This window comes from Pseudophryne corroboree, chromosome 1 (genome assembly GCF_028390025.1).
Source record: "Pseudophryne corroboree isolate aPseCor3 chromosome 1, aPseCor3.hap2, whole genome shotgun sequence".
NCBI lineage: Eukaryota > Metazoa > Chordata > Amphibia > Anura > Myobatrachidae > Pseudophryne > Pseudophryne corroboree.
Genome location: NC_086444.1, coordinates 321,085,305 through 321,097,743, shown reverse-complemented (window position 1 = coordinate 321,097,743; position 12,439 = coordinate 321,085,305). Strand labels below are relative to the sequence as shown.

Genomic DNA, 12,439 nt, shown 5'->3' with positions numbered 1-12,439 from the left:
CTTCTGCCTTGTGACCCCTATGTCACCTCCTGCACCCTGTGATTTTACAGCCAAGTGCCCACCTCTGTCATTCCAGACTTGTGCCCCAGGTAACCTCCTGGCCCCTTTCTTTCCAGCAACATGCCCCATGTCACTCATGCCTCATTTTCTCTGTGACCCCTCAATCCTCCTTTCCCCATGTCCATTTCAGTCTTGTGCTCCCTGTGTTCCCTCTGCACATGCTTCCTGTGTCATTCAAGCCTTATGTCCCCTGAGTCACATCCTGCACCCATGTGTTTCCAGCCACATGCCTCTTGTCAATCCAGCCACCTTTCCACTGTGTCCCATCCAGTCTCCTACTCACTGTGTCCCCTCAAGCCCCATGCTTCCTGTGTCCCCTCCAGTCACACCCTATCCTGTGTTATGCCAGCCTTGTGCTCCTTGTCACCTCCTGCCCCCTGTGTCTTTCTGGCCACATGCAACCTGTCAATCCAGCATCCTGCTCCCAGGATTTTTCTAGAATCCTGCCTCCTAGGCCACCTTCTTCCCCCTGTGTCTTTCCAGCCACAACATCTGTAGCCTTATCCACCCATGTGTCTATCCAGTAATCTCATTCCCCTGCATTTCTCCAACTGCTTCATCCCCCTGTCTGTCTTCAGCAGCCTCATCACTCCCTTGTGTAAAAACAGCAAACTCATCATGCCATCTTTGGCTCAACAGCAGCCTTATCCCCATTGTGGCTCTGCAGCAGACTCAGTCCACCCCTAATGCCTCTACATTTCTACAGCAGGCCTCTTCCCCTTCCCTATGTCTATCTGTCTTCAGTTCCCCATCACTCCAGCTTCCCTATACCACTCCAGTTCTCTTCCACCTGTAACTCCAGATCCTTCATGTCAATCTAGTCTCCAACATCTCACTCCAGCTCCAGCCCCTCCGCTGTCCCACTCCAGCCCCCATGTGCCAATCCAGCTCTCCTGTGTCACTCTGGTTCCCCACCATCTTGTCACTGCAGCACGCATTGTGTCACTCCAGCCCCAGCTTGCCACAAACCTACCTTCTTGGGCTTCTGCCTGCAGTGCCATGCCTCTTCTCTGTGTGGCTTTTCTGTTCTGCTCAGTCTGCTGCCCTCCAATGCTGTGAGTGACATTAAAATGTCATGCATGTTTTCTCACCAGGTGACAAGAAGATATGCCATCATATTCTATGTTCCTAACTTTATATGTTTTTATGATTCCTTCTCCTCTTAGTGCCTGTGGCCTGGTGATTTCTACAGCAAAGCAGGCACCAGACCCCCTTATTGCTGGGCCTGGGAGGTGGAACCATGCATAAGGCTGAGATGCCGATTTGATTGCATCTGCACCCTTCCAGGTTACAGCAGTCTGGGCAATGGCCCTGTCAGCCCACCTCTTTAGTCGCTCCTGAATATTCCTCAGGACTATATCAGCTATAAAGGCTTTAGAGCTAGCCTTTGTCTCTAATATAATAGATTAAAGACATTCAACAAATTTTTAAGCAAATTTTTATTATCTACTTTTTCAGAGGGGTTATGGGTTTTGCTATATTTATGTTGGCTTTCTAAAAGCTCTTGATTACCTAAATAGACAATGAAGCTTCATAATTATAGAAAAATAACAGCAATTATTAATGTCTTCTGTAAATAGAAATAAAAGATAAAGACCCAATGCATAATTGGCACATGTAATTATAGGTAAACTCAGCATGAGGCAAATATTCTCCTAAACCCAATTGATTCTCTGATGTATACTACTTTATATAATGTTCCAAAATTTGGTTGACATTGTCTGCCTGTTGGATGGAAACTGAAGAAAACTGTAGCATCTGGTATCAAACTGATTGCAATACACTTTCTAGAATTTGGAGATACCTGTGTCCATCTAACAAAGTCAATATTCCCTGTTAATCCATATAATCTTATAGCATGACTGGTAAATAAATGAGCTAATTCTCAAATTGATGGTTACTGAGAAAAAGGAACAAAATGAGCCATTTTACTGAAATGGTCACACCATAACCTAAATCATAGAAATACCTATAAACTCTGGCAAATTAACTGTAAAATCCTGGAAAATCTCAGTCCATGTATTATCAGGCATGGATAAGAAAATGATAGTTTGGGCAAATTCTGTAAGATTGTGACCTAGCACATGATGCACAAGAATCATCATGGATTTGGCATCTTGTGAAATTTAGACCAACAAAATGATCTATCAATGATTTCAATAATTTTTATTATCCATGTAAATCATTACGATTCTTACTATACACATAAGAAAATCACTCTTTTGTGCTGGACTGGCAGCCTTTTCACACAGCTGATCCTCGTTAGTATAGTGGTGAGTATCCCCGCCTGTCACGCGGGAGACCGGGGCTCAATTCCCCGACGGGGAGGCTGCAATTTTTATTTCTCCAATATTCCAATTTAACACAATGAAAAACTAAATGATCAACATGTTATAACATGCATAAAAATCAACAGAAAACTATCCTAAATAAAGTTGTGTACTTTAAAAACAACACACAAATCCATTCAAATAGAATAGCATGTATAGAAAACAAAATGTACCAACTGTAATAATATACTTCTATAGCTATTTCTTTTATTTCTCCAATATTCCAATTTAGATACTTCGGAAAAAATATATGATAAAAATGGTATGACATGGATAAAAGAATAAAAAATTACCAGAAATGGAATTGTGCAAATCAAAACACACAAATCCGTGGAACTGGAACAGCATATATATACATACAAACAAAATGTACCAACTGGAATAATGTACTTGTGTAACTCTTTCTTGTCTATATATGGCTATGGAATAAATCAGAAGGATTTGGCATTTTGTGTAGAGTTACACATACTTAATTTTTTTACATGTCTAAATAGAATAGAGGCAGGGAGGTTGGCCCATTGCTGTATGACACCTTTGGAAGGAAAAGTGCATACAATGTCTAGGGCATCACAAAACAATGTCCAGAGTTGTTTTGACATTCCTAGCCTTGAAAAAACACATTGATGTGCCCCATTCTCAATGACAGTATTGGTCATGTGACTTCTGAAGCAATCTTCTTGTAAAGTTTTAGCCTACCTCAATGAGAAAAACAAGATAGGCTGAACGCTATGCATACACTCTGATGTGGGTCCTTAACACCCACATTTAATTTTACAATGTTTAGTAGAATTGATTTTTATTTTTTAACAAGCTTTTCATTTACATACCATTGGCAAGCACCCAAAAATGTTCCTAGGGCAGGATCTAGACCAATTAGAGCATGGGGCAACAAGTCCTTTTGCAGCTTTGCTTAAAAAATAAAACTATACAGTTTTCTTTGTATACTAAATAAATATAGACATGACCTATATGGCGGGTTCTCTTAAATGGGGTACATCTGAAGAAATTGATCCTCCCTGGGCAGATGGTGTCTTCAGTTGGTATTCAATGTTAATATAGGAAATTCTATGGCCTAAAAGATGTGATTGTGCAGAAATATAACCAATTTCATCGTCATACAACAGAGGTTTAACCAGTGTTGTACCCCCTGTGTGTCACCTCCTAACCCATATATCTGCCAGCCTCATGCTCCCTGTGTCCACGTCACATGTATCCTGTAATACTTCTGCCTTGTGACCCCTACGTCACCTCCTGCACCCTGTGATTTTACAGCCAAGTGCCCACCTCTGTCATTCCAGACTTGTGCCCCAGGTAACCTCCTGGCCCCTCTTTCTTTCCAGCAACATGCCCCATGTCACTCATGCCTCATTTTCTCTGTGACCCCTCAATCCTCCTTTCCCCATGTCCATTTCAGTCTTGTGCTCCCTCTGCACATGCTTCCTGTGTCATTCAAGCCTTATGTCCCCTGAGTCACATCCTGCCCCCATGTGTTTCCAGCCACATGCCTCTTGTCAATCCAGCCACCTTTCCACTGTGTCCCATCCAGTCTCCTACTCACTGTGTCCCCTCAAGCCCCATGCTTCCTGTGTCCCCTCCAGTCACACCCTATCCTGTGTTATGCCAGCCTTGTGCTCCTTGTCACCTCCTGCCCCCTGTGTCTTTCTGGCCACATGCAACCTGTCAATCCAGCATCCTGCTCCCAGGATTTTTCTAAAATCCTGCCTCCTAGGCCACCTTCTTCCCCCTGTGTCTTTCCAGCCACAACATCTGTAGCCTTATCCACCCATGTGTCTATCCAGTAATCTCATTCCCCTGCATTTCTCCAACTGCTTCATCCCCCTGTCTGTCTCCAGCAGCCTCATCACTCCCTTGTGTAAAAACAGCAAACTCATCATGCCATCTTTGGCTCAACAGCAGCCTTATCCCCATTGTGGCTCTGCAGCAGACTCAGTCCACCCCTAATGCCTCTACATTTCTACAGCAGGCCTCTTCCCCTTCCCTATGTCTATCTGTCTTCAGTTCCCCATCACTCCAGCTTCCCTATACCACTCCAGTTCTCTTCCACCTGTAACTCCAGATCCTTCATGTCAATCTAGTCTCTAACATCTCACTCCAGCTCCAGCCCCTCCGCTGTCCCACTCCAGCCCCCATGTGCCAATCCAGCTCTCCTGTGTCTCTCTGGTTCCCCACCATCTTGTCACTGCAGCACGCATTGTGTCACTCCAGCCCCAGCTTGCCACAAACCTACCTTCTTGGGCTTCTGCCTGCAGTGCCATGCCTCTTCTCTGTGTGGCTTTTCTGTTCTGCTCAGTCTGCTGCCCTCCAATGCTGTGAGTGACATTAAAATGTCATGCATGTTTTCTCACCAGGTGACAAGAAGATATGCCATCATATTCTATGTTCCTAACTTTATATGTTTTTATGATTCCATCTCCTCTTAGTGCCTGTGGCCTGTTGATTTCTACAGCAAAGCAGGCACCAGACCCCCTTATTGCTGGGCCTGGGAGGTGGAACCATGCATAAGGCTGAGATGCCGATTTGATTGCATCTGCACCCTTCCAGGTTACAGCAGTCTGGGCAATGGCCCTGTCAGCCCACCTCTTTAGTCGCTCCTGAATATTCCTCAGGACTATATCAGCTATAAAGGCTTTAGAGCTAGCCTTTGTCTCTAATATAATAGATTAAAGACATTCAACAAATTTTTAAGCAAATTTTTATTATCTACTTTTTCAGAGGGGTTATGGGTTTTGCTATATTTATGTTGGCTTTCTAAAAGCTCTTGATTACCTAAATAGACAATGAAGCTTCATAATTATAGAAAAATAACAGCAATTATTAATGTCTTCTGTAAATAGAAATAAAAGATAAAGACCCAATGCATAATTGGCACATGTAATTATAGGTAAACTCAGCATGAGGCAAATATTCTCCTAAACCCAATTGATTCTCTGATGTATACTACTTTATATAATGTTCCAAAATTTGGTTGACATTGTCTACCTGTTGGATGGAAACTGAAGAAAACTGTAGCATCTGGTATCAAACTGATTGCAATACACTTTCTAGAATTTGGAGATACCTGTGTCCATCTAACAAAGTCAATATTCCCTGTTAATCCATATAATCTTATAGCATGACTGGTAAATAAATGAGCTAATTCTCAAATTGATGGTTACTGAGAAAAAGGAACAAAATGAGCCATTTTACTGAAATGGTCACACCATAACCTAAATCATAGAAATACCTATAAACTCTGGCAAATTAACAGTAAAATCCTGGAAAATCTCAGTCCATGTATTATCAGGCATGGATAAGAAAATGATAGTTTGGGCAAATTCTGTAAGATTGTGACCTAGCACATGATGCACAAGAATCATCATGGATTTGGCATCTTGTGAAATTTAGACCAACAAAATGATCTATCAATGATTTCAATAATTTTTATTATCCATGTAAATCATTACGATTCTTACTATACACATAAGAAAATCACTCTTTTGTGCTGGACTGGCAGCCTTTTCACACAGCTGATCCTCGTTAGTATAGTGGTGAGTATCCCCGCCTGTCACGCGGGAGACCGGGGTTCAATTCCCCAACGGTGAGGCTGCAATTTTTATTTCTCCAATATTCCAATTTAACACAATGAAAAACTAAATGATCAACATGTTATAACATGCATAAAAATCAACAGAAAACTATCCTAAATAAAGTTGTGTACTTTAAAAACAACACACAAATCCATTCAAATAGAATAGCATGTATAGAAAACAAAATGTACCAACTGTAATAATATACTTCTATAGCTATTTCTTTTATTTCTCCAATATTCCAATTTAGATACTTCGGAAAAAATATATGATAAAAATGGTATGACATGGATAAAAGAATAAAAAATTACCAGAAATGGAATTGTGCAAATCAAAACACACAAATCCGTGGAACTGGAACAGCATATATATACATACAAACAAAATGTACCAACTGGAATAATGTACTTGTGTAACTCTTTCTTGTCTATATATGGCTATGGAATAAATCAGAAGGATTTGGCATTTTGTGTAGAGTTACACATACTTAATTTTTTTACATGTCTAAATAGAATAGAGGCAGGGAGGTTGGCCCATTGCTGTATGACACCTTTGGAAGGAAAAGTGCATACAATGTCTAGGGCATCACAAAACAATGTCCAGAGTTGTTTTGACATTCCTAGCCTTGAAAAAACACATTGATGTGCCCCATTCTCAATGACAGTATTGGTCATGTGACTTCTGAAGCAATCTTCTTGTAAAGTTTTAGCCTACCTCAATGAGAAAAACAAGATAGGCTGAACGCTATGCATACACTCTGATGTGGGTCCTTAACACCCACATTTAATTTTACAATGTTTAGTAGAATTGATTTTTATTTTTTAACAAGCTTTTCATTTACATACCATTGGCAAGCACCCAAAAATGTTCCTAGGGCAGGATCTAGACCAATTAGAGCATGGGGCAACAAGTCCTTTTGCAGCTTTGCTTAAAAAATAAAACTATACAGTTTTCTCTATCGTCCTAAGTGGATGCTGGGGTTCCTGAAAGGACCATGGGGAATAGCGGCTCCGCAGGAGACAGGGCACAAAAAAGTAAAGCTTTTACCAGATCAGGTGGTGTGCACTGGCTCCTCCCCCTATGACCCTCCTCCAGACTCCAGTTAGATTTTGTGCCCGAACGAGAAGGGTGCAATCTAGGTGGCTCTCCTAAAGAGCTGCTTAGAGAAAGTTTAGCTTAGGTTTTTTACTTTACAGTGAGTCCTGCTGGCAACAGGATCACTGCAACGAGGGACTTAGGGGAGAAGTAGTGAACTCACCTGCGTGCAGAGTGGATTTGCTGCTTGGCTACTGGACACTAGCTCCAGAGGGACGATCACAGGTACAGCCTGGATGGTCACCGGAGCCGCGCCGCCGGCCCCCTTGCAGACGCTGAAGAGAGAAGAGGTCCAAAATCGGCGGCTGAAGACTCCTGAGTCTTCATAAAGGTAGCGCACAGCACTGCAGCTGTGCGCCATTTTCCTCTCAGCACACTTCACACAACAGTCACTGAGGGTGCAGAGCGCTGGGGGGGGCGCTCTGAGAGGCAAATAAAAACCTTATTAGAGGCAAAAAATACCTCACATATAGCCCACAGAGGCTATATGGAGATATTTAACCCCTGCCTAACTTCAAAAATAGCGGGAGACGAGCCCGCCGTAAAAGGGGCGGGGCCTATCTCCTCAGCACACAGCGCCATTTTCTCTCACAGAAAAGCTGGAGAGAAGGCTCCCAGGCTCTCCCCTGCACTGCACTACAGAAACAGGGTTAAAACAGAGAGGGGGGGCACTGATTTTGGCGATATTGTATATATATAAAAGATGCTATAAGGGAGAAACACTTATATAAGGTTGTCCCTATATAATTATAGCGTTTTTGGTGTGTGCTGGCAGACTCTCCCTCTGTCTCCCCAAAGGGCTAGTGGGTCCTGTCCTCTGTCAGAGCATTCCCGGTGTGTGTGCTGTGTGTCGGCACGTGTGTGTCGACATGTATGAGGACGATGTTGGTGAGGAGGCGGAGAAATTGCCTGTAATGGTGATGTCACTCTCTAGGGAGTCGACACCGGAATGGATGGCTTATTTAGAGAATTACGTGAGAATGTCAACACGCTGCAAGGTCGGTTGACGACATGAGACGGCCGACAATCTATTAGGACCGGTCCAGGCGGCTCAGAAACACCGTCAGGGGTTTTAAAAACGCCCATTTACCTCAGTCGGTCGACACAGACACAGACACGGACACTGAATACAGTGTCGACGGTGAATAAACAAACGTATTTCTCATTAGGGCCACACGTTAAGGGCAATGAAGGAGGTGTTACGTGTTTCTGATACTACAAGTACCACAAGAAAGGGTATTATGTGGGAGTGGAAAAAACTACCTGTAGTTTTTCCTGAATCAGATAAAATAAAATGAAGTGTGTGATGATGCGTAGGGTTACCCCGATAGCAAATATTGGCGTTATACCCTTTCCCGCCAGAAATTAGGGTACGTTGGGAAACACCCCTTAGGGTGATAAGGCGCTCACACGCTTATCAAGTGGCGTTACCGTCTCCAGATACGGCCGCCCTCAAGGAGCCAGCTGATAGGAAGCTGGAAAAATATCCTAAAAAGTATATACACACATACGGTGGTTATACTGCGACCAGCGATCGCCATCAGCCTGGAGATGCAGTGCTGGGTTGGCTTGGTCGGATTCCCTGACTGAAAATATTTTATTCATGTAGAGCATTTAATAGGATGCATTCTATATATATGTATGTGAGATGCACAGAGGGATATTTGCTCTCTGGCATCAAGATAAGTGCGTTGTCCATATCTCCCAGAAGATGTCAGGGACACGACAGTGGTCAGGTGATACAGATCCCATACGGCAGATGGAAGTATTGCTGTATAAAGGGAAGGAGTTATTTGGGGGTCGGTCCATCGGACCTGGGGACCACAGCAACAGCTGGGAAATCCAACCTTTTTTACCCCAAGTTACATCTCAGCTAAAAAAGACACCGTCTTTTCAGCCTCAATCTTTCCTTTCCCATGAGGGCATGCAGGCAAAAGGCCAGTCATATCTGCCCAGACATAGAGGTAAGGGAAGTAGACTGCAGCAGGCAGCCCTTTCCCAGGAAAAGAAGCCCTCCACCGCGTCTGCCAAGTCCTCAGCATGACGCTGGGGCCGTGCAAGCGGACTCAAGGTGGGGGGGTAGTCTCAAGAGTCTCAGGGCGCAGTGGGATCACTCGCAAGTTGACCCCTAGATCGTACGAGTATTATCCCAGGGGTAAAGATTGGAGAGTCGAGACATCTTCTCCTCGCAGGTTCCTGAAGTCTGCTTTACCAACGGCTCCCTCCGACAGGGAGGCAGCATTGGAAACAATTCACAAGCGGTATATCCAGCAGGTGATAATCAAAGTACCCCTCCTACGACAAGGAAAAGGGTATTATTTTTCCACACTATATTGTGGTACTGAAGCCAGACGGCTTGGTGACACATAGTCTAAATCTAAAATGTTTTGAACACTTACATAAAAGGTTCAAATCGAGATAAAGTCACTCAGAGCAGTGATAGCGAACCGGAAAAAAGGGGACTATATGGTGTCCCTGGACATCAAGGATTACCTCCATGTCCAAATTTTGTCCTTCTCATCAAGGGTACCTCTGGTTCGTGGTACAGAACTGTCAATATCAGTTTCAGACGATGCCGTTTGAATTATCCACGGCACCCCGGGCCTTTTTACCAAGGTAATGGCCGAAAAGATGTTTCTTCAAAGAAAAAAGGCATCTAAATTATCCCTTACTTGCACGACCTAAAAAGGGCAAGTTCCAGAGAACAGTTGGAGGTCGGAAGAGCACTATCTAAAGTAGTTCTTTGACGGCACGACTGGATTCTAAATATTCCAAGAATCGCAGCTGTTTTCCGACGATACGTCTGCTGTTCCTAGGGATGATTCTGGACACGGTTCAGAAAAAGGTTTTTCTTCCCGAGGAAAAAGCCAAGGAGTTATCCGACCTGTCAGGAACCTCCTAAAACCAGGAAAGGTGTCTGTACATCAATGCACAAGAGTCCTGGGAAAAATGGTGGCTTTTTACGAAGCAATTCCATTCGGCAGATTCCATGCAAGAATTTTCCAAAGGGATCTGTTGGACAAATGGTCAGGGTCGCATCCTCAGATGCACCTGCGAATAACCCTGTCGCCAAGGACAAGGGTATATCTTCTGTGGTGGTTGCAAAAGGCTCATCTATTGGAGGGCCGCAGATTCGGCATACAGGATTTGATCCTGGTGACCACGGACGCCAGCCTGAGAGGTTGGGGAGCAGTCACACAAGGAAGAAACTTCCAGGGGGTATGGACGAACCTGGAAAAGTCTCTTCACATAAACATTCTGGTACTAAGAGCAATCTAAAATGCTCTAAGCCAGGCGGAACCACTCCTGCAAGGAAAACCGGTGTTGATTCAGTCGGACAACATCACGGCGGTCGCCCATGTAAACAGACAGGGCGGCACAAGAAGCAGGAGTGCAATGGCAGAAGCTGCCAAGATTCTTCGCTGGGCGGAGAATCACGTAATAGCACTGTCAGCAGTGTTCTTCCCGGGCGTGGACAACTGGGAAGCAGACTTCCTCAGCAGACACGATATTCACCCGGGAGAGGGGGGTCTTCATCCAGAAGTCTTCCACATGCTAATAAACTGTTGGGAAAGACCAATGGTAGACATGATGGCGTCTCGCCTCAACAAGAAACTGGACAAGTATTGCGCCAGGTCAAGAGATCCACAGGCAATAGCTGTGGACGCACTGGTAACACCTTGGGTGTACAAATCAGTATATGTGTTTCCTCCTCTGCCTCTCATACCAAAGGTATTGAAGATTATACGGTGAGGAGGAGTAAGAACAATACTAGTGGCTCCGGATTGGCCAAGAAGGACTTGGTACCCGGAACTTCAAGAGTTGGTCACGGACGACCCGTGCCCTCTACTTCTGAGAAGGGACCTGCTACAACAGGGTCCCTGTCTCTTTCAAGACTTACCGCGGCTGCGTTTGACGGCATGGCGGTTGAACGCCAGATCCTAAAAGGGAAAGGCATTCCAGAAGAAGTCATTCCTACCTTGATTAAGGCAAGGAAGGAAGTCACCGCGAAACATTATCACCGCATTTGGCGAAAATATGTCGCGTGGTGCGAGGATCGGAGTGTTCCGACGGAGGAATTTCAACTGGGTCGTTTCCTACATTTCCTACAATCAGGATTGTCTATGGGTCTCAAATTGAGATCTATTAAGGTTCAAATTTCGGCCCTGTCAATATTCTTCCAAAAAGAATTGGCCTCAGTTCCTGAGGTACAGACTTTTGTTAAAGGAGTACTGCATATACAGCCTCCTGTGGTGCCTCCGGTGGCACCGTGGGATCTAAATGTAGTTTTAGATTTCCTCAAATCCCATTGGTTTGAACCATTGAAAAAGGTGGATTTTAAATATCTCACATGGAAAGTGACTATGTTACTGGCCCTGGCTTCCGCCAGGAGAGTATCTAAATTGGCGGCTTTATCTTATAAAAGCCCTTATCTAATCTTCCATTCGGATAGGGCAGAACTGAGGACTCGTCCGCATTTTCTCCCTAAGGTGGTATCAGCGTTTCACCTGAACCAACCTATTGTGGTGCCTGCGGCCACTGGCGACTTGGAGGACTCCAAGTTGTTGGACGTTGTCAGAGCCTTAAAAATATACATTTCAAGGACGGCTGAAGTCAGAAAATCTGACTCGCTGTTGATACTATATGCACCCAACAAGTTGGGTGCCCTTGCTTCTAAGCAGACGATTGCTCGTTGGATTTGTAACACAATTCAACTTGCTCATTCTGTGGCAGGCCTGCCACAGCCTAAATCTGTTAAGGCCCATTCCACAAGGAAGGTGGGCTCATCTTGGGCGGCTGCCCGAGGGGTCTCGGCATTACAATTCTGTCGAGCAGCTACGTGGTCGGGGGAAAACACGTTTGTAAAATTCTACAAATTTGATACCCTGGCAAAAGAGGACTTGGAATTCTCTCATTCGGTGCTGCAGAGTCATCCGCACTCTCCCGCCCGTTTGGGAGCTTTGGTATAATCCCCATGGTCCTTTCAGGAACCCCAGCATCCACTTAGGACGATAGAGAAAATAAGAATTTACTTACCGATAATTCTATTTCTCGGAGTCCGTAGTGGATGCTGGGCGCCCATCCCAAGTGCGGATTATCTGCAATACTGTACATAGTTATTGTTAACAAATTCGGGTTATATTGTTAAGGAGCCATCTTTAAGAGGCTCTTTCTGTTATCATACTGTTAACTGGGTTTAGATCACAAGTTGTACGGTGTGATTGGTGTGGCTGGTATGAGTCTTACCCGGGATTCAAATTGCCTCCCTTATTGTGTACGCTCGTCCGGGCACAGTACCTAACTGGAGTCTGGAGGAGGGTCATAGGGGGAGGAGCCAGTGCACACCACCTGATCTGGTAAAAGCTT

The 12,439-nt window shown here is 44.4% G+C and overlaps 1 protein-coding gene and 1 non-coding gene across 2 annotated transcripts in view; both read left to right on the top strand.

Moving 5' to 3' along the window:
• Window positions 1-12,439, top strand: part of UBC (ubiquitin C) — a 246,704-nt gene that overhangs the window by 69,912 nt on the left and 164,353 nt on the right.
• Window positions 2,317-2,388, top strand: TRNAD-GUC (transfer RNA aspartic acid (anticodon GUC)). The gene has a single exon. It is a non-coding gene; the product is annotated as a tRNA-Asp (tRNA).